General features: G+C 36.2%; 1 pseudogene; it reads left to right on the top strand.

Moving 5' to 3' along the window:
* The first annotated feature begins 16,651 nt into the window (after nucleotides 1–16,651).
* On the top strand, nucleotides 16,652–20,029 carry LOC150064108 (mitochondrial inner membrane scaffold 1 pseudogene; annotated as a pseudogene).
* The last annotated feature ends 887 nt before the right edge of the window (nucleotides 20,030–20,916 follow it).

Raw genomic sequence — 20,916 nt, 5'->3', positions numbered from 1 at the left:
AAATGTTTTAGGTTTAATATTAAAAGTTCAATAAAATGTTGAAATTAAAACCAGTATATTTCTCTTATTGAAGATACAGGTAGTACTGACTACTCACGAGGATGGTTAAAATGTACTTTTCAGATAGAAATAAATGTGGAGAAAACCATGTATGAAATGGAACCATTTTTCCATTAATTAAAAATCGCTCTAGAGGTTTTCATATTTTCACAACAGTCTCATGATGTTTGAAGTAGAGCTGTATTATTCCCTAAGTATTATTCTCTAAGGAAGAAGTAGTTACTGGAAGTTTGTTATATAATGCATCAGGCAGTTGTCCACGTGACAACAGCAAAGGGGTAAATTCCTTAAGGAAGTAGAAAAAAAAAAGAAATGAGCCAAAAACAAAAGGAAGAAAATGAAGATGGGGCCAAAGATGACTGAAATAGTAAGAATTTTTTTAAAAAAAGACTCCTTGAATATATCCATAAAACTGACCAATTTTTAGCAAAATTGAGTTAAAGAAGACTCATAACTAAATCACAAATTAAGGAAGAGCACATTTCTACAGACCTCAGAAATGAACAGTGGAAACTATATGCCAAAAAAATAAAAATTAAAAAAAGGGTAGCCAGGGTAAAATGGGAAAATTCCTAGAAATAAACCACAGCTGTCACAAGAAAAAATTTCCTGAAACATTAGGAGAGGAATAAAACTAAGGAATTATAATCTTCACAACACCAAATTCTAGTACTATATTATACTGCTAAAACATACCATTTGTGTTAATTTTCAAACTTGTCAAAACAGTCCAACTTGGGGAATGTCTGAATTTAACTGATAGCCCAGACATTTTTTACAAAGCTATAAATATACATGCAAATCCTTGTCACTATTTGTTGTTTATATTTCTGAGTATGGCCATTCTGACTAGAATAAGATGAAATCTCCATAGTTATTTTTTATTTGCATTTCCTTTATAGCCAGAGATGTTGATGTATTTATTGGCCATAGTTTTGTTTAAGAATGTCCGTTAGCCTTTTTGACCATTAGTTAATTGGGTTATTAGTTTTCTGAGAGTTTTGTTTCTTAGCTCTATAGCTGGCAAAGAGCACCTCTTATCCTATAGGCTGTCTTTTCAGCTTAGTGATTATACCATTTGCCATGCAGAAGCTTTTAAGCTTGATGGGATATCATTTATCTTATCAAGTCTCTCTTTTAGTTGCTGAGTCATTAGTGTTCTAGTCAGAATGTTCCTGCCTATACCAATAATTTCTAGTTTTTTTCCCTACTCTTTCCTATGGTACATGGTGAGAGACAAAGATCCTATTTCAATCTTCCATGTATTACTATTCATCAGGAGGAATATGTCATTTGAAAGGAAATTAATGGACTTGGACAAAATTGCATTCAGTTAAGGTTAGAAATGCATATTTACCTTTACATGTGGATGTACATCCCCAAATATAAACATGTATGTAAATATATCACCTACAGAGCTATACATTGAGTGTTGTATGTATGCATATATATGATATATATATGGTTCAATACTGTAACCTCTTTAAACAAGTAACAATTTACCACAATAAGTCTTGTCTAAAATGGAGTGGTGTTATGAGGAAGGAGGGTAGAATGTTAGAGTAATTGTGGCCTAATGGAATCTTGGTATTCAATTTGTGAACACAGAACTAGACAATTTGACGGGACGGATTGGGATGGGATAAAGGGAATGACTATGATCAAGGCATGTTGTATACATACATAAGTATGTTAAAAGACATCTGCTTGTATAACTATTTGAAGGTAATAAAAAATGAATTATTGTACATACATGTAAGGGAGGATAAAGGAAATGAGATAGAAGAGAGAAATCAGTCATGAAGACTAATATAATAGTTAAAAGGAATACTAAGATGTACCTACATAAGTAAATGAAAATTACTTTTTGTAGAAAAATTGTCACCCCAGATACTGGAAGAGGATTCAGCTATTATTAGGTAAGTTCTTCACTAGTGTAGCTATTCTTAGAACCCATCTCAATATGCAGATCATTGGCAGGACATTCTTGACTGAGAATACTAACGTTGCATTCATTCTGTAATTTGCATTACCTGGCATTCTTATCAGTAAATAACATCGCACAGTTTTATGGAACATTAGTTCTCTCTTTATACTTCCTGTCTGATCCTCTTAAATGCTTTCATATTCAAGTGAAAGGATTAGATTTATTATATTTAAACTGATTTATGTAGGTATTTAATTTATTGAATTAGACTTTTTCTTTTTTAATTTAATTTTATTGTCAAGGTGATGTACAGTGAGGTTGCAGTTACATACATAAGGTAGTGAGTACATTTCTTGTCGAATGTTGTTACCCCCCTCCCTTGTTCTCCCATTTTCCTCCCCCAATCTCTGCCCCTCCATGTTATAAAGTTCATTTCCAACATTTGAATTAGGCTTACTAAATAAGTGAAATATAGTAAAACAAATCAGTCAAACTGATATAGAATTTATGTTCTCTGACTTTCAGGTACAGAATGTGTTTTCCCTCTAAACCAATGTTTCTCTTAATTAGTAAGCAAACACTAGAGGATATTCTAAATTGAAAAATTTAGATGGTGTAGGCATAAATGCCATTCAAGATGTCTAGTTCTCTGGAAACAGAACTTTGTGTGTGTGTGTGTGTGTGTGTGTGTGTGTGTGTGTGTGTGTGTGTGTGTGTGTAAAGAGACACAAAAAAATGGCTCCTCCATTCCTGGGTAACAGGCTACAAGATCTGCAGTCAGCACACTAGAGACCAGAGAGAGTCAGGGGTGATGGCTCCAAACTGAGTCATGAAGAATCAAGACTTCAGTGATAGAGTTTGTGGTCTGAAGGCAGATAGTGTTGATACTCAAAAGTAGCTGATCTTTCAGAGAAAAGGTGCTAGCTCAAAGGCAATGGCAAGAAGAATCATTTCTTTTACTTAGATAAGAGAATTCATTGAAGGTACTTAGTTTATTGAAAGAGGACCATTCACATTAGAAAGGGCAATCTAGTTTACTCAGTCTACCAATTTAAACATGAGATTTAGTTTTGAAAACCCTCAGAGGGACTGTACTTTACTTTTCTACCTCAACTGGTTGGGAACTGCAATCCTTCCCATGTAGCTTGCAGTGATAGGCAAGCACCACTGTGTTCAGATACGAATTGAGAAGTGTTGCTAACTTTTCTGCTCGGGCTGGTTTCTAACCATGATCCTCAAGTGTTCAGGCTTCCAAGTTTGAAGGATTCTAGACGAGCTACTAGCAACCAGCTATAGCAATGATATTCTGTATTCAATAATACTTTCAATACTTGGCATAGTCACGAAGGATTGTTGGGTCAGTCACTGGCGGCACATACCTGTAACAGGATCCTAGTTTTACTTAGGAGGTTCAGATCAGGAAGGTTGATATTTGAGGTCAGTACTGGTACACATGTGCTTTCTCTTCCCAGTTAACAGGCATGTTGGTACACACCTCTTATCTGACAACTTAATGAGGCTGATATCAGTTTCAGGCCAACCCAGCCAGAAAAATCCACAAGACACCATCCATCTCAATAGAAAAAGCTAGGTGTGGTAGTGTGCTTCTGTCATACCAGTTAGGGTGGTAGCTCACAAATAGGAATACTGTACATGCCTGAACAAGAAACAAAATCTTTTTAGCACCTTTTTATTTTTATTGTAATTAATAGAAGGGGTACATTGTATTTGCCAGATAGAAGGTATATTACTTCACAAACATTGATACCCCTTCTCAGGTTTTTGTCCCCAATTCCCTCCTCAAGAAACAAAATCTTATATCAAAAAAATGACCAATGCAGGGGCTGGGAATGTGGCCTAGTTGTAGAGCACTTGCGTAGAATGTAGGAAGTCCTGGGTTCGATTCCTTGGTACCACATACACAGAAAAAGCTGGAAGTGGTGCTGTGGCACAAGTGGTAAAGCACTGGTATTGAGAAAGCTCAAGGATAGAGCCCAGGCCCTGAGTTCAAGCCCTAAGACTGGCAAAAAAAAAAAAAGAAAAAGAAAAGTCATATTAAGTAAAGTAAGCTAGACCCAAAGAAACATAGGCTCCATGGTTTCCCTCATTTGTAATAAGTATTTGTCTAGGATTCTCCTAGGAGAGGATCAGAATAGCTCAAAAGCTATGTACATACTATAGAAATGAGAGGGAAATGGGGACCAAGACATGAGAAAGGGTATCAATGTATGTGAAGTAATGCACCTTCCATCTGGTGAATGTAATGCAGCCCTTCTATTAATTACAATTAAAAAATATGGAAAAAAAGCTATGTACATATGGCCATATAGGAAGAGGCTAAGCAAAACGAACTCCAGGATATGGAAACAAGAGGTTTTTCTTTGTGATTGTTGTTCTTCATGGACTATGTGAAGTTATTTCTTTTCTCTTTTTTTCCCCTTATGATTTATCTCCTGTTATTACTGCATCTGACTTTAGTACCTGGTATATTGTATATACATATATTTGTTTATTTGAAATGGAGAAGAGAAGGGGAAAAACAAGATGATTAGGAGGGATGGGGGGAGGGAAATTGGGAGAAAAACATGGGAAGGGGTATCAAGAAGTAATGTATCCACTACCTGATGAATGTAACTGTAACCCCTCCATATATTACCCAACAATAAAACCAGTTAGAGTCCCCAGGAATAAAACCTCAAAAACTCAAAAAAAAAATGACCAATGCAGAAAATTACTAGTTGTGTGTGGTTCAATGATAAACCACCTACCTAGGAAGCGTAAAGGCCCTGAGTTCCAACACAAGCACAAGCAAACTACAATGAAAACAACATAGCCATAGGATTTGTCCAAAATGAACATAATATAAACTTTGTCACTGTATCAGTTGGAAAAATTCATCATAAGCAATATTAACTATTCTCTTCTGAATATACACAGGCCATGATCTCCTACCTTTCTAATTTGCTATTTTTGCCTATGGGTTATTTGCCCTCCTGCTTTTGCTGGCAGGGTTGTAAGCTGGTTGCTGTTTTTCTGGTCTCAAACTATATGGAAAAAAAGGACAAAAGGGAATTAATACGGATAACATCTTAAGAGTTGTTACTGAAATCCCCAAAGGATTTTTCTATTTCTGAATAGCTCAAATTACATTACTTGGTGATTCCTTAATGCAAACAATTTTGGGAAAGCATAGTAGTTTTAGCCAGGCACAGATATGTAGAGTTTTCTTTCTATGGAATCAGGAATCAGTAGTGACTGGGAATTGGGGACATACCTAGCAGTATCTGTTGAAAGTCCTCAAATCTTTCTTCCTTCCTTCTTTCCTTCCTTTGTTCCTTTCTTTCTTTTTCTTTTTCTTTTTTTTTTTTTTTTTGCCAGTTCTAGGGCTTGAACTCAGAGCCTGGGCACAATCCTTGAGCTATCTCAAGGCTATCATGTTCTATCACTTGAGCCACAGCACCACTTTCAGCTTGTTCTGTGTATGTGGTACTTAGGAATTGAACCCAGGGCTTCGTGCACTCTACCACTAGGCTATGCTCGGGGCCCCTCATCATATCTTGCAACAGCTTTCTTCCATTTATTCCACGGTTTTAAATTCCATTTCTCCAAGACAGAAGCTAGAATTCCTTTTTTTAGTGTCTCTTGCCTTTAAGGCAGAGACTGGTGAGATAGAATTTATAGCTGACATGGCCATTTGATGCTTTAGCTAGGAAGTGAAAGTATCACCAAGTACATCTTGAAGAGGGTGGAGCCAAGACATTTGGGTTTACAGAGGCAAGAATGGTGAGCAATATGAAGGCCTGATCAAGCACTCTGTTGTTGGCTGTCTTAATTGGCAGCACGTCAGTATCAGGGTGTGCTTACTTCTATTTCTTATTCATGCCCTCAAAACTTGGCACCTTTGAAACCTCGGTATCTGTAACGAATAGAACACAGGGCCGGGAATGTGGCCCAGTGCTTGCTTAGTCTGCACAAAGCCCTGGGTTCAATTCCTCAGTACCACATACAAAGAAAAAGCCAGATGTGGTGCTGTGACTCATGTGGTAGAGTGCTAGCCTTGAGCAAAAGAAGCTCAGGGAGAGTGCCTAGAGCCTGAGTTCAAGCCCCAGGAATGGCAAAAAAAAAAAGGAATGGAGCACAACTGGTTGTATGCTTTTCTTTTAAACGTCAGTGCATTTATTAGTACTTAGGAAAACTTGCAAAAAAGAGAAAGAAATTGATGCTAAGAGAATTAATCCTAAACTGAAGAACTTCTAAAACTAAGTTATTCTCTATCATAGCCTCAGTAATGAATTTTTGTTTCTTTCCTCCTTGGTAGCAGTCCAAATTGGTAATATATATTACAGATGTGCACTATCCCCTCGCCTCTATAGAAAGTAGACCATGTGGGCACAGACTCCAGAAAAGAAAATTACTGTCCTTAATGTACTATGTTATCTCTCATCTCTTTTGCTGTCCCTTGGTTATTTCATATTGTTACAGTATTTCACACTGTTATCTGATATATTGGGTATATGCATATTTGGCTATTTGAAATAGGATAGGGAAGGAGGGAAAACAGGATGAGGGGCAGGGGGAGGGGGAGGGAAATGGGGACCAAGACATGAAAAAGGTTATCAATATATGTGAAGTAATGCACCTTCATCTGGTGAATATAATGTAACCCTTCTATTAATTATAATAAAAATATATGGAAAAAATAAAAAATTGTTGACAAAATTAATGAGAAATGAACTTCTTTGATTAAAAGTTAATGAGAAAATAAATACAAAACAACCTCATCTTTGATACTGGACACAAGACCAGAAAAAAAAGGGGGGGGGGAGGAGCATAAATTGGTGTATGGAGTAGGAGAGTGGGAAATGAAAGCTATTCTACAAAAGCTTCTAAAATATTTCTTATAATTTATTCCATGAAAATCAGTGACTACTATGAAACTGATATCTTAGAAAAGACCTGATGGCTCATGTCCATAATCCTAGCTACCCAGGAAGCTGAGATCTAAGGACTGTGGTTCAAATACAGCTCCAGCAGAAAAGTACCTGAGACCCTTAACAGATTTGAGGATTGCAGTTCAAAGCTATCCTGTACAGAAGAGTCCAAAACACTCCAATTATCCACCAAAAAGCCAGAAACAAAGATGTGACTCAAGTTGAAAGCCAGCCTTGAATGGAGAAAGTTAAGTGATAGTGTGAGGCCTGAGTTCAAACCACAGTACCAGGTCATGCAGGAAAAAAAGAACTGCTATCTTTTTTTATGAGCTTGGATTATGATTACAAACAAAAATTAACTTTTACTGACTGTGCTATAAGACCAGGATGATAAGGAAATGTCATAAGTTGAAAACATTGTTGCTGTTAATACTTATTGTTTTTCCTTGATTGCTTTTCAGTGACACCATTACTACTTCTTAATTTATTTGTAAACTTTGAGAAGCTAACACATTTTACTAGAAATAAAATGGACCTTAGAGTTAGAACAAAATCTATTTGAAAATTCTAGTTATCAACTTTCCTACATCCTTGAGAAAGTGATTTAAGCATTGAGATTTAAGTTCCTTCTTCCTAGGTAGAACAGAAATAGTAATATGAATATAATTTAAAAAGTTGAAAATTCAATAAAATGAGTGTAAGGTTGTGTATAGGAGGTTCTCAATTAAAAAAAAACACAGATGTTAGAAGAGAGCAGACCTTACTCATTTTAGAACTCTTCACATTTACATCATTTCTAGGCTTTTTCCAAAACCCCAGCATCCTGTAATCCAGTTGCTATGGGACTCAAACTTGGGTATATCAAGAGTTAAGAGGTGACCAAAGTTATGACTTAAAACTTGGACAAATGAACTTGATACTATTGGGAAATAAAATTTAGGGCTTTTTCCAAGTGCCTATGAATTTGATGAAATGAATTTTCTTTGGAGTGATACATCTACTTGCTTTTTGTTCCATTTTTTCATGCTAATGTTGCTATCAGTTCTAAAAATTATGATGATTTCCCTGTCCTTTGTTTCTTTCTGATTTTTCTCTCCTTGGTTATAGCTACTTCTTTATTAAATAAATTCATGTATGTATATCAATCAGTACTTGTACCACTTAGAAAAATCATACAAGTAATCTCCCTGTAGTATCTCCAAATTATTTTAGGTTTGTTTCTTTGGTTTCTTCAAGCCAAGGGTATTTAGTTTTCTTTGTTTCTGTGGTTAGAGAAGCCAGTGGTGGGTACTTATATTGAATGTATATTGCTAATTGGAGGAGATGTTAATACATCTTCTCCAGATTCTTACTGAATTATCTTCTAGAGATAAGAGTCAAAACAATGAAAGCAGAACTGTCAGGCAATTATTACTAGGGTCATGGGAAGCTTTATTATTATTATTATTATTATTATTTTTAATGTAATGAAACTTCACTGTTAATCATTATCAAAAGAAATAAAGCAATTTTAAATGTCAAATGTAGATAAGAATACCAGCTATGTATTTTTACTCACATTGTCTGCCCAATTGTATTTTGTAGTTAAATCAAGGAAGACAACTTTACAGTTACTTGTTAATAGAGTAACTCAGAATACAAATAGTCTCAGTAACTAAGTCCACAGACTGCAGAGCCACAAGGAATTACTCAGCTGGCTTCAAATAAACTTGGCACTCTTCAAGGAGAAGGAAGTGTATTTTGTTTCTACAAGCATTTGTTCTCCTCCTACCCATACACTAACACATCCAAGTCTAGTAGCATACACACAAACATTAGAGGCAATGCCAATGAGCAACACATCTTAAGACAGGCCTGACTAATGGTCAGTGCTACTACCTGCCTGGCTTTGTCTTCATCCATAGCTGTTTCATCAGTAGTTGGCAAAGATGGGAACTCATGTGCTTTGGTTGGTAAGTTATCAATACTCACTTATTCACTTGTGACACTTTTACATTAGCTAACTATAACTTTTTATGGGCTTCTTGGACAAAGATAAATAGTACCTAAGGATTTCACTAGGAACGTTCTAGTAATGTGAGATGAATGAGAAGGATAAGAATGCTCTTTCCAGGGAAAAAATCGGCCTGTTCATTATGGTTGTTTTCATAACATGCTACATATGGCTTTTCCCTTGTTTGATTTGGGTAGTATCATCTCCCAACCTAATCATGGCTTTAATGCAGCTTTCTGTTCATCTAAGTCTCCATGTAAATAGGGTATGGACTGTTGCTTACTTGAGTTCCAAAATAATGTAGCTATAGATTATTTGTATGTTTCACCTCTACTGTATCACTTTTGCTTTGATATCTTAAACTCTGTCATGCCTCTTGCTCTGCTTCACCTCATTATCAGGGCTTATACATAGCTAGCCTAGTTTTTATTCCAATTGTACCTCAATTTCAAGAGCTTGCAACCAATAAATGTCCTGAATTGTATAAAGCAAACAGACACCATCTTTTCTAGATGAGAATGGTTGAAATCAAAATGCATTAATGAAATGTGTTCACAGTCTAGCGGAGAAAAGATTTTTGTACACTACTCACAATAGTACCAATCGGGGCAGTACATGGAGGAAAATTTGGTGATATTTATTAAGAGAATAAATGCACTGACACAAACACCTAGGAATTCATTTCAGAGATGGCTATAATCTAGAAAAAAAACTACTTGGATAATCTTAAAAAGAAGCTAATTTAGGGGCAATTTTGTAATAGTGTAGAAGTATAACGTATAAATTTCTACATTATCAGCTAAGTCCAATGTCAGAGAGGAAAACATAACAGTTTAAATAATAGCATATACCATTTAATAGCATTTATGAAGCAAATAGTAATAAAACATTCATAAAATCATAAATATTATATACATATTCTAATTTTTATTCAAATGCATAGAAAACATTTGGAAAAGTGACTCATCAAAAGGAAAAACTCCAGAGCCTTGTGCCATTGGCTCACTCCTGTAATCCTAGCTACTCAGGAGGCTGAAATCTGAGAACTGTAGTTCAAAGTATGTCTGGCCAGGAAAACTCATGAGACTCATCTCCATTTAATTCCCAAAAAGCCAAAGTGGAGGTGTGGCTCAAGGGGTAAAGTGCTAGCCGGTGGTACCAAAGTTCAAGGACAATACCTAGGCACCAAGTGTTCAAGCTCCAGGATCAGCACAAAAATGAAAAATAAAAAGGAACTACTTAGCTTTACTATACTTACATTTTATGGGGAAAAATATATTCATGTTACTTGTGTAACTGAATATTATTATTGACAATAAAATTACTAAATATGCCTCATTATGTTCTCTTGACACACTTGAATTTTCTAGAAAAAGAAATGTGGATTGTCAAAGGAGTTTCCAGATAAGTTATATATCTCACTTTATTAAAACCTGATATAAAAAATCAGTTGGGTTGAGTTTTGGCCAATATGAAAAATGTCCAAAATGAATAACTGCACATATAGGCCTTATCAATGACATAATAGAAAACCATTTCATCAGCATTTTGCCCATGATTTGTTTCTTTTTTAAAATTTATTGTTCTTATTATCCTTAAGTAATTGCACTAAGACATCACAATTCAGAGACTTTTTCAGTACTATAACAATTTTTATTTGGAGTTGCAATAATAAAAAACCTATAAAAATAGAATGTATTTCTTTAAAAATAAAGATGATAAGCTATGGTGTTACACCACTGGTGAAAAATAATTTTTTCTCACACTTTGCCCCAAGAGTACTTTGAACAGAATATGTGAATGCCGTCAGGCAATTTGACAATTCAGTGGACTTAGGTCTGACTCTTAACTTAAAATCCTAGAAAGTAAGATTTCACAAAAGACGTCTTTTGTCAACAAACTGAAGGACCAAGACTGGAAAAACATCAGAACTTCCGCCTGTGGTGATAGAATATGGATGCACTCATAACACAAATATAGTCGGTATACTTCTAAGAGTTTATATGGATGGACAACCACTAAAGAGGCTCACTTAAGCCTGGTTGGGCTTCAGGAAAAGGCTGCCTAAAGGAACAATAGAGTACCATCAGCTGGAGTGTACACCTCAGTATCAAAAAAGAAATGCATACCAGGGCCTAACCAGTGGAGTGTGAAATTTCTATTCAATCTACAAAAGGTCCTCTGCCTTCTATTAAGGTTTAAAATTTTAATAAACTGAAAAATCTAAGTCTACACGATTGTACCTTCGCTATTTGCATTGAGCTCAATGGAACAGAGATAGTTTCATCATTAGGAAGAGAAGCACTATACAACATAGGGGAATGGAGAAGCCCTGCCTAAGTCTTTGCAAGTATAGTCATTACACACATAGCCTAGAGGACAGTAAGTGCACTTAACCTGACATCTAACTTCTTCACAAATTTGAGACACAATGTGTTTTTGTTGATTATAGGTACAATGTTGTGGAGAGTATTTTGGAACTTATCCATTTACTAACTGCAACTTTGTATCTATCAATTAGCAATTCCCCACACTTTCCTCCCCAAGTCTCTGATATTAGCCCTCCTAGTGTTTGACGGCTTTTTTTTCTTTTTAGTTTCTGTTGGTAGAGAATTCATATACTTGTTTGATACTTGTCTGTCTCTTGATTTATTTTCCTTCACATAATGTCTTCAAGGACCCCATGTTGTCAAACACTGAAGAATTTGCTCTATTTTAAGGCTGAAAAGTATTTTCATATGTAATATACATATCACATTTCATTTATCCATTGGTTAGTTAGTGAATGTATTTAGCTTATTGTCATTGCTTGGCTATTGTGAGTAGAACTGTAAGCAGTGAGGAAGTTCCAGTATCTCTTTGAGATGTCAAGTTCAAATCTTTCAGGAATATACCCAAAAGTGGGCATTGTAACATCACATGGTATTTTTCAGTTTATTGTTTTGAGGAACCTTCATACTGTTTTCTGTAGCTGCTACATTACTTTATATTCCCATAAATAGTATGGAAGTATTCCTTACATTCTAGTCAGCATATTGGGACAAAAAATAAGTCTAAAATAAATAGAGAGAAATGTAAATACAATATAATAACAACCTAGAGAGGCAACAAATATATACTAAGGGAAATCATACATGTACCCATTACAACAGATTCCAAATAAACAATCTAATTTAACACTGCAGGTACCCATAAGAGCCATAACTACAAATGAGGTTAGAATTTTAAGTTATTTATTGAAATGGGCATATTAGCTAATGAATTGAAATGGTTTAAGAGATTTTATTGTCTTATTATCTAGGAGAGAGCAAATAAGCCTTCTTGACGTTTTCCCACTTACTGAAACAAGCTACATAGTATGAGTTTCAAAGGCAATTAATTATAGGGAAAATATCAATTTTTAATTATATCATACTAGTCCTTAATATAACACCCTTCTAGTCTTATAATGTATCAGTTATGTTATACTGAAAAAGTCAATTTAGCAAAACAGCTAATTATATCTGTCTGAGGGTATATATGGCTAATAATTTTCAAACATTCTATTGTCAATGAATTCCATTTCAGTGCAACCTAGAGTCAGCTGGTATCTTCAGTTACCTTGAGTTCTGGATAGTTTTAGATACCATGTCCATGACTTATGCAAATTTAATGACATATTTTTCCCCTCCAAATTCCATTTGTGCAATCACCTGCCTCCTATTTCTTGTTTCTGTTCATGCTATCTCTTTTGCATTTTACCCATCGAGTGTGAAATCAAACCATTTCCTTGATCATTTGTAATTACTGATCTGCACTAAGTCTATACAACAATAGCTCTTATCAAAGGCTTTTACCAAGAATTTGGAGGTCATATCTGGGAATGTGAAATGTAGTTTTATCACAACAGTTGATAATTCTACTTTTAACATTAGATGTCTCTATTTGTAGAATTCCCTGCAGCATCTTCTTCTTTAGAAAATATCCATGAATCTTTGTAAAACATCCACTGAGTCTAAGTCCTAGTACTAATGTAAAATAAGGACTCAACTTTAAAGAAATAAGAAAATAAGCCAAATGTGAGTGACACCTGCCAGAAAACATAGATGTCAAAATGCCCAGAATGACATGTTCAACTGACAAATAGATTGTGTGACCTTTAAAAAGTCAAAGAATGATACAAAGTAATAAATCAATGTAAGTACTAATTATATTGGTGAAAACATCAGAAGGAAGCCTGCAAGATTTACACGTTATTTCTAATAGGATTCTTAGCTTTAGGACTGACTGGTGAGCTAAACTAATACATTCCAAGAAATTTATTAATTATGAGAATTATCTATGTGAATGAGATGAGTTGTGATAATATGTTAAAAATGGAAATGTGCCTAAATTTTGAGTAATGTTAATCAATTCATTAATTTCTAATTACAATTTTAAAACACGTTAATTTAATTCTTATTTTGTATTAGATCACAACAAAATTTTGTGGTAAAACTATACATGCTATAAAAAATGCATTAACTGGGGCCGGGAGTTTGGCCTAGTGGTAGAGTACTTGCCTAGCATGCACAAAGACCCGGGTTCGATTCCTCGGAACCACATACATTAAAAAAAGCTGGAAGTGGTGCTGAGGTTCAAGCCTTGAGAAAGTCCAAGGACAGTGTTCAGGCCCTGAGCCCAAGCCCAGGACTGGCAAAAAAAAAATGCATTAACTATATTACAATGTTCTTTAACTCCAAAAAACTCATTTAAAAATATTTACTTGAAATGAGACAAGGATTCAAACTCTCTCCACTCCCCTTCAACATAGTATTAGGATTTCTAGTCAGAGCAATAAGGCAAGAAGCAAACATAAAGGGAATCCAAGTAGGGAAGGAGGAAGTGAAACTTTCCTTCTTTGCAGATGACATGATTCTTAAAGAACCTTATAGACTCCACTTCCAAGTTACTTGAGCTGATTCAAAATTGTGGCAAAGTAGCAGGGTATAAAATTAACCTAGGCATTTAGCCTAGTGGTAGAATGCACAAAGACCTGGGTTCGATTCTTCAGTATCACATACATAGAAAAGAGCCAGAAATGGTGTTCTGGCTTAAGTGGTAGAGCTCTAGTCTTGAGACAGCCCAAAGACAGTGCTCAGGCCCTGAGTTCAAGGCCCAGGCCTGGCAAAATAAATCTGTTTTTCCTGTATGCCAACAACGAAAAGAGTGAGGCAGCAATCAGGAAAGCAACTCCTTATACGATAGCCTCAAAGAAAATAAAATACTTAGAAATTAACTTGACTAAAGATGTAAAGGACCTTTGTGATGAAAACTTTAAAAACCTGAAAAAGGAAACCAAAGCAGAAGTAAGGAAATGGAAAAATCTCCCATGCTCCTGGATTGGAGGAATTAGCATCATGAAAATAGCAATCCTGCCAAAGGCTATCTACAAATTCAATGCAATATCCATCAATATCCCAATGTCATTCTTTAATGAAATAGAGGAAGCAATCCATAAGTTTATATGGAATAATAAAAGACCCTGTATAGCAAAAACAATTCTTAGCAGAAATAACAGCACTGAAGGAATATCAATATCAAAATTCAGACTCTATTACAGAGCTATAGGAATTAAAAGTTTGGTACTGGCACAGGAACAGGCCTGAGAACCAATGGACTAGAACTGAAGACCCAAATATCAACCCATAGGCCTATGGCTACCTGATCTTCGATAAGGGAGCCAAAAAATAATATGGAAGAAAGATAGCCTCTTTAACAAATGGTGCTGGCAGAATTGGTTAAACACCAGCAAAAATCTAAAGCTGGATTCTTATATGTCACCCTGCACCAGAATTAACTCCAAATGAAAAAGACCTTGAGGTAAAAATAGATACCTTCAAAACTTTACAGGAAGGAATAGGAAATACACTAGGACACATTGGCACAGGTCAAAATTTTCATAATAAATGATAGAACTATTACCTAGCAAGTAGAAGTATGAGACTGAGTTCAATCCCCATTATAAGAAATAAATAAGAAGAGAGCACAAGAGAGAGAGGTGGGGAGGGAGAAATAGGCAATTGTGGTTCCAGAAAAAAAAAAACAATAGTCAAGTGTCTGAACTCCATGGACTTCTATTTTGGTTTTGGTTTTATTCTGTTTTTCTTGTAAAGGTGATATGCAGAGGGGTTACAGCTACACAACTCAGGTAATGAACATATTTCTCTTTGAAGAGCATCACCTCCTCCGTTTTCCCCCTCCTGAACACCCCCCAGGTTGTATAGTTCATTTCCAACATGGTGTCTAGTGAGTATCACTAATGAATTTGTTCACTCCCTGTCCCTCCGTTTCTATGTTTCCCTTTCCCCTCTCCAAATCAGACCAACTTATATACAAGACAAAGTGTACAGAGGTTTTAAAAAAAAACAGCAACAAAAGGGAATAAATCAAAGAAAAAGAAAAAACCCAAATAGTACAATAAAAAAGAACCTATCATTTCCATTTGGGGGAGTTCTGAGATGAACTCCAAATGATGCTCATTGAAATATAAGCATCATTTTATATAATTATATACACATAGCTATTGAGCCACAGTGATCCTCTCCTAAGAATATCTTCCTTTTCTCTCACTGTATAAACATTTAGACTGCTGTTTAATTAATTGTGTCCAAGTACACTTTTTCTTTTACTATCTATTGGGTTTACTTGTATATTTACAGGCATATTCTAGTTACTACAAATGAGTGTATGTTTCTCTGGTTCTGGTTTATTTTGGCTCATATAAATTTTTCAAAGTTTTTCCATTTTTGTGATGTGATTCTTTGTCAAGAAATAAAAACACTTTATTGGAAGCTACTGATCCCACTTACCTATCCTTGGATAGACAAGAAGTATCTAAGCAGAAAGGCAGGGCAATTTTCACCCTAATTATTTCCTGTGTTTCCCTTATAGACACAATAAGAAACTGGGCTTAGTCTTTCTTAGGAAGTCATCCTTGATCCATCCAGTCATCACCCTGAAGCAAAGTTGGCTAAGGGAAGGTGGATAAAATATCAGAAACTATCCCAGCCTGTCATGTGTGAGCACAGCTTCGTGGAACATTATGGCTGTGCTGATATTTGTCACATTGTCTAAAACACCATTTTAATCACTGGAAAGGCAGGCAGACATGCTGTATAACGGCAGGCACAGCAGCTAGTGGGAACCTCACAGCAACCACCAAACAAAAGCTGCAAGAGTCCTTGTAAGACTGAAAACCAGGTGAGCCAAAAACACAAATGCCAGTCTCACACTGAAAACCTGGAGGGGCAGGAAAGGATGGGATTTGTAACTCAAGCATAGAGCCAGTTCACTTTTCCCAGCCTTTTTCTTTTATTGAGGCCCTCAGTGCATCTGATAATGAGCTCTCACCATTGATGATTCAACTGTCCATGTCTTCTGGAGATACTCTCAAGAACAATCATAAAAATGTTGTGCCAACTTTTACCGAGTCATGTAGACAAAACTAACCACAATGAGTGCAGCTCATGCTCACTTGGCTCCCTTGTGCATCTCCTCAAGCTGGCCAAGTATACAAAGACAGACAATAAGGAGGTTATGATTCTGCATTAACAGGATGTAACTATCACCCCATACACGTAACAGCACATTAATATCTTCTCTAGAAAAGGAGGTAAAGTCCCCAAGTGATGATTATTCTAATCATCTGTAACTAGGATATTACCATGTAGAATTAATAATACTCTAATGTAGGCATAAAATCAGCATATTTTCTGTTACATGGAAAGGTAATGGAAGGGCAAAAAAAGAAAGATATTTGCCTTATATAAGCATACATGAATGTAAGCATGCTCATAACAGTGTAAGGAGAATGACTCATAAAAATTGCAGAAATCCCCTCTAAAACTGGTTATGGACACATAGCTAGGTTCATAATTACCTTCATCTGTTTCTTGCATGTTTGCCACCAGCAAGTACACCAGTTGAATACTCTTATTTACCTGTTGGCTGCTACAAATATTGATTTCTAAAGCACACAAAGATTTGGTTCAGTCCTACCTGGATTGACTTAGTTTTCCACTGACTTACATCCCAGGACTTAGAATCAAACCCTGAGAAGTATCTTGCAGCTAAAAGTAGTCACTATAGCCAACAGGGGAACTCGCATTTTTTTGCCCACTGACTCAAGACAGCCTAACACAGCTGGTTGGTAGTGTTAACCTATGGTTCAATGAAGTCACTCATGTATCTGTTCCAGTGAGGTCAAAATATTGCCTCTTGTGTGAGGGAAGCAATCCAGCGGAATCATTCTGCCACTTGAGGCAATTACTCCATATCAAAGGCTTTGGTGTTGGGTTCTGCTGGTAGAAAATTGAATAGCCAACAGTGGCTGACAGGTTGACATTGATAAGTGGAATTCCATGTTTCTGAAACCAGGCATATACTCATGCCTTGGGCTTGCTAAGCATGTGCTCTACGATTTGAGCATGGCCAGTCCTTTTGATTTGCTTAGTTTGTTTTCAGTAACTGTCTCACACATTTTCTGGGAACAGTCTCCCACCTTCATCTCCAGAGTAGCTAGAATTATATGTATATGCTACAACACTTGGCAGATTATTTAAGATAGCATATTGCTAACTTTTCCAAGGGTGATCTCACACTGCAATTCTCCTATCTCTACCTCTAAAACAGTTTGCAGTACAGGTAAGCACTGTACTATGACTGCTTTGTTATTTTAAAATGATTTTCCTTTTCATTCTCTTGTTATCTAATCAGCCCCCTAGCTACAGTACGTGACTTGATATATAATTGCATGCCTAATCATTTTTCTGTTGAAGTGAAATTCACAAAAAAGGCAACATTACTTACTACATATATATTTTGAAGATCATCTTTCACCACTTTTCTCCAAAGACGCCCCTAGAGATAACATAGTACCTACCACATTTGTCCACTTGTAAGTGGTGGTTGCACATTTTCAGAACTATTTGGAAACCAGAATCTAGTCCTCTTAGTCATTATATGGTCATTGGAAATTCCCCATAAGCCACACATGCAGACTAGAAGGGAGAAGGTATAGTAGAAAGCAGGTACTGTGGGTATATGGATCATTTCTTCATGTAACTTCCTGTACTTTCCTTATGCTTAGATCCTATCAAGTAAATATCACTTTCATGTGATATGAATCAAGTGAATATGCTTTCTATGTGTATATCCAACATTCCTTACTATGACCTACCTGTTTTCTTTGCTGTTGCTAGGGTATATATTACACATAGTTAAATATATGTATTATATGTTCATATATAAATATATATAGGGGCAGGGAACCTTTTGGAAAGGCAGTTTGAATATCATTTGCAAACAGTACAAAGTTATCAGTACAGGCACACAAGCCACCAGCAACTGTTGAGAAGAATTACAAGTCTGTTCTGTTACATGCCAAATGGTTTTTGAGTTCTCTTTTGCTTCATATATATATATATATTTTTCTCCTTGTCCTCCCATTACACAGAAATGTGAGGTACACACACATTTCTCTGAAGTTCTCTTCATTGCTTCAAGAAAATGACATAGTAATCAAAGGATCTGTTTTTCCACTAAGATCAAAAAATAGGCAGAGATCAACAGATGTTACCGTGTCAAACCAGAATCTAATCCAAGAGGATAAAACCCAGAAGATATTAAATGAATAAAACAGCAGCTGGACCTTGTTAAGAGAATCTCATGGAGACTCTGTACGTCTGACTATCTGAGCAACATTTATTATTCTCTGACAGGGTGGAGATTTGGCAGCTCCAGACAGGATGACTCCATTATCAGTGTGGCTTAAGAATTCCTGGATGTGAATACAAATCCTTATTCTTAAATATTGTAGTTCAGCATTATAACATGGTTGGCAAAGTTCAGAACCTAAACTTTGTTGAGCCTCCCTACTCACCTTTTCAGTCTGTGATAACATCTATTGAAAGATTTAATGGCATTCTTTTTTCATGCCCACCTGATGGTGAATGGGACAAATAGGAGGGAGATCCACAGCACAGAAAGAACGTTCAGGATAAAGTTGTTGGGAGAGACTGGGCCTTGAGAGGGCCTCTTCATTTATTGGAGAAGATGGAATTTAGAGAATGTGTTCGGAATCAGATGCTAAGAGGTTTCTTGGCTTGCATCATAGGGAAATCTCTACCCTATGTGTGTGCAGGAGTATAAGTAACAGGTATATGTACAGAGAGACATTCATTCTATCCTCCTTGGCTCTGGACACCTAAGAAAATCTTGGACAGATTGTTAACTGACCACTCAAGATTCTATATATGTCAAGGGATTGAATCTTTGCAAAAAAATATTTTGGAACCATCACCAAGCAATTAGAATTCAGAAGCCCTCAATAATTGATAGTTGAAAGCTCTGATGAACTTTCTGTCTGATAATAAATGGGATCTGATGTCTAGAATTACTACATGGTAATATTCAAAACATCCAGGTTCCTTCAGACCCTCCAGCCCTCAAAGTTTCCAACATAGTGTCTGGTAAATATAGTTGTTGAGTTGATTAACCCTTTGTCCCACCATTTCTGTGATTCCCCTTTCCTTCCACAAATCAGACAAACTGATATACAAGATAAAGGACACAAAAATTTAAAAATTTGCAATGGGACATAACACAGACCGTGTTTCAACTGGCCCACAGAACATACTGGGAACCACAAAAAGTTGGTGTCTTTGGACATTCCTAGAGGGTAAATCGACCATTGCTTTTTATATAGTGCCGAATCCAAAGTGTTTTCAAGACACTGATCTCGAAAGCAGTAGCTGCACCTACCAACGGCCCAGTGCCTTTCAAAGGAACAGAAGCCATTGGATGCTCAGCTTCTCAGTCCAAGGACCCTCCACCACAAAGGATGAAAGCAGGGTGCTTCATGCAAGAAGGCTTTGATCTTCGAGTGCCATCTCCCAAGGAACTCCCTCTGCAACAAAGGAAGAGACTGATTGGTTACAAGACCAATCTATTAGCCCTTATCATCGATTTAAGAATACATTTAGACAATACGACAGAGTTGTGACTGCCATGCATCTGGTAACTTCTGGTATTTGGTTTGGAACATGTTACCGTACAGTCATAAAAGGTGTGAATGTCAGCCCTTTCCTAGACCTCTAGGGTTTCCTGACACTGTAGTAAAGAACTCTGCCATAGTGGACTTCCTAGCAGCAGCATAATTTGGACATACTTGGAGACTAGTTCCAAAGGGGGGGGGGAATTTTATCCTCTTTTTAGTATCTGGTACTCCCTATAGTGAAACACTTTTTAAATGAATATGACTGGAATCTTTCCTCTCTGGGGTGGCTGAGAGCTGCAAGTCTGATGTTTGCTAGGACATGATTTATCTCCTGATGCAGAGTCCCAGGCACTGCTTCACATTGAAGGCACATTTCAAATCCAAATACAGGTAACATATTTCAGCATATTTATTCAGATACTAAGCCCTGAAATAGTAACAAATATTTTTAAACTAGTTGAGGCTGTCTGTGTTTAAGTATGAATTCTTTCTTAAATCAGAATTCTTTTTCCTAAACCAATTATTTTCATTTGCCATTACACAGGACATATTGTCTAACAGACATGAATTGGGAGCGCTTAGAAGTTACTAATTCTTCTGAGACTAAGATTTACTTTTTCTTCTCTTTTGTTCAGTCCATGTGAGTTTTGATACCAGTTTCATAATTGGGTTTTGTTTACCCAGTTGTAGACAATAAGATGCTGCTGGTATGCACCTCAAATAAAGTTGAAAAAATATCTGAAGAAAAAAATTACTAGAGAGGCTCTGAACAGCATATTTCAGACCAATAGCTAGGATAAGGAGTATTTAGAAGCCAAGCATCTTGGCTCACACAGGTAATCCTAGCTACTCAGGAGCTGAGATATGAGGATTGCAATTCAGAGTCAGTCTGGGCACCAAAGTCCATCAGACTTTTATCACCAGTTAACCACAAGAAAATCAGAAGTAGTGCTATGGCTCAGCAGGTAGGGTGGTATCTTTGAGCTGA

This window comes from Megascapheus bottae, chromosome 4, assembly GCF_031878675.1.
Source record: "Megascapheus bottae isolate mThoBot1 chromosome 4, mThoBot2.hap1, whole genome shotgun sequence".
NCBI classification, from domain to species: Eukaryota; Metazoa; Chordata; class Mammalia; order Rodentia; family Geomyidae; genus Megascapheus; species Megascapheus bottae.
The sequence above is the reverse complement of the archived record's forward strand: the minus strand, read 5'-3'. Positions and strand labels throughout refer to the sequence as shown.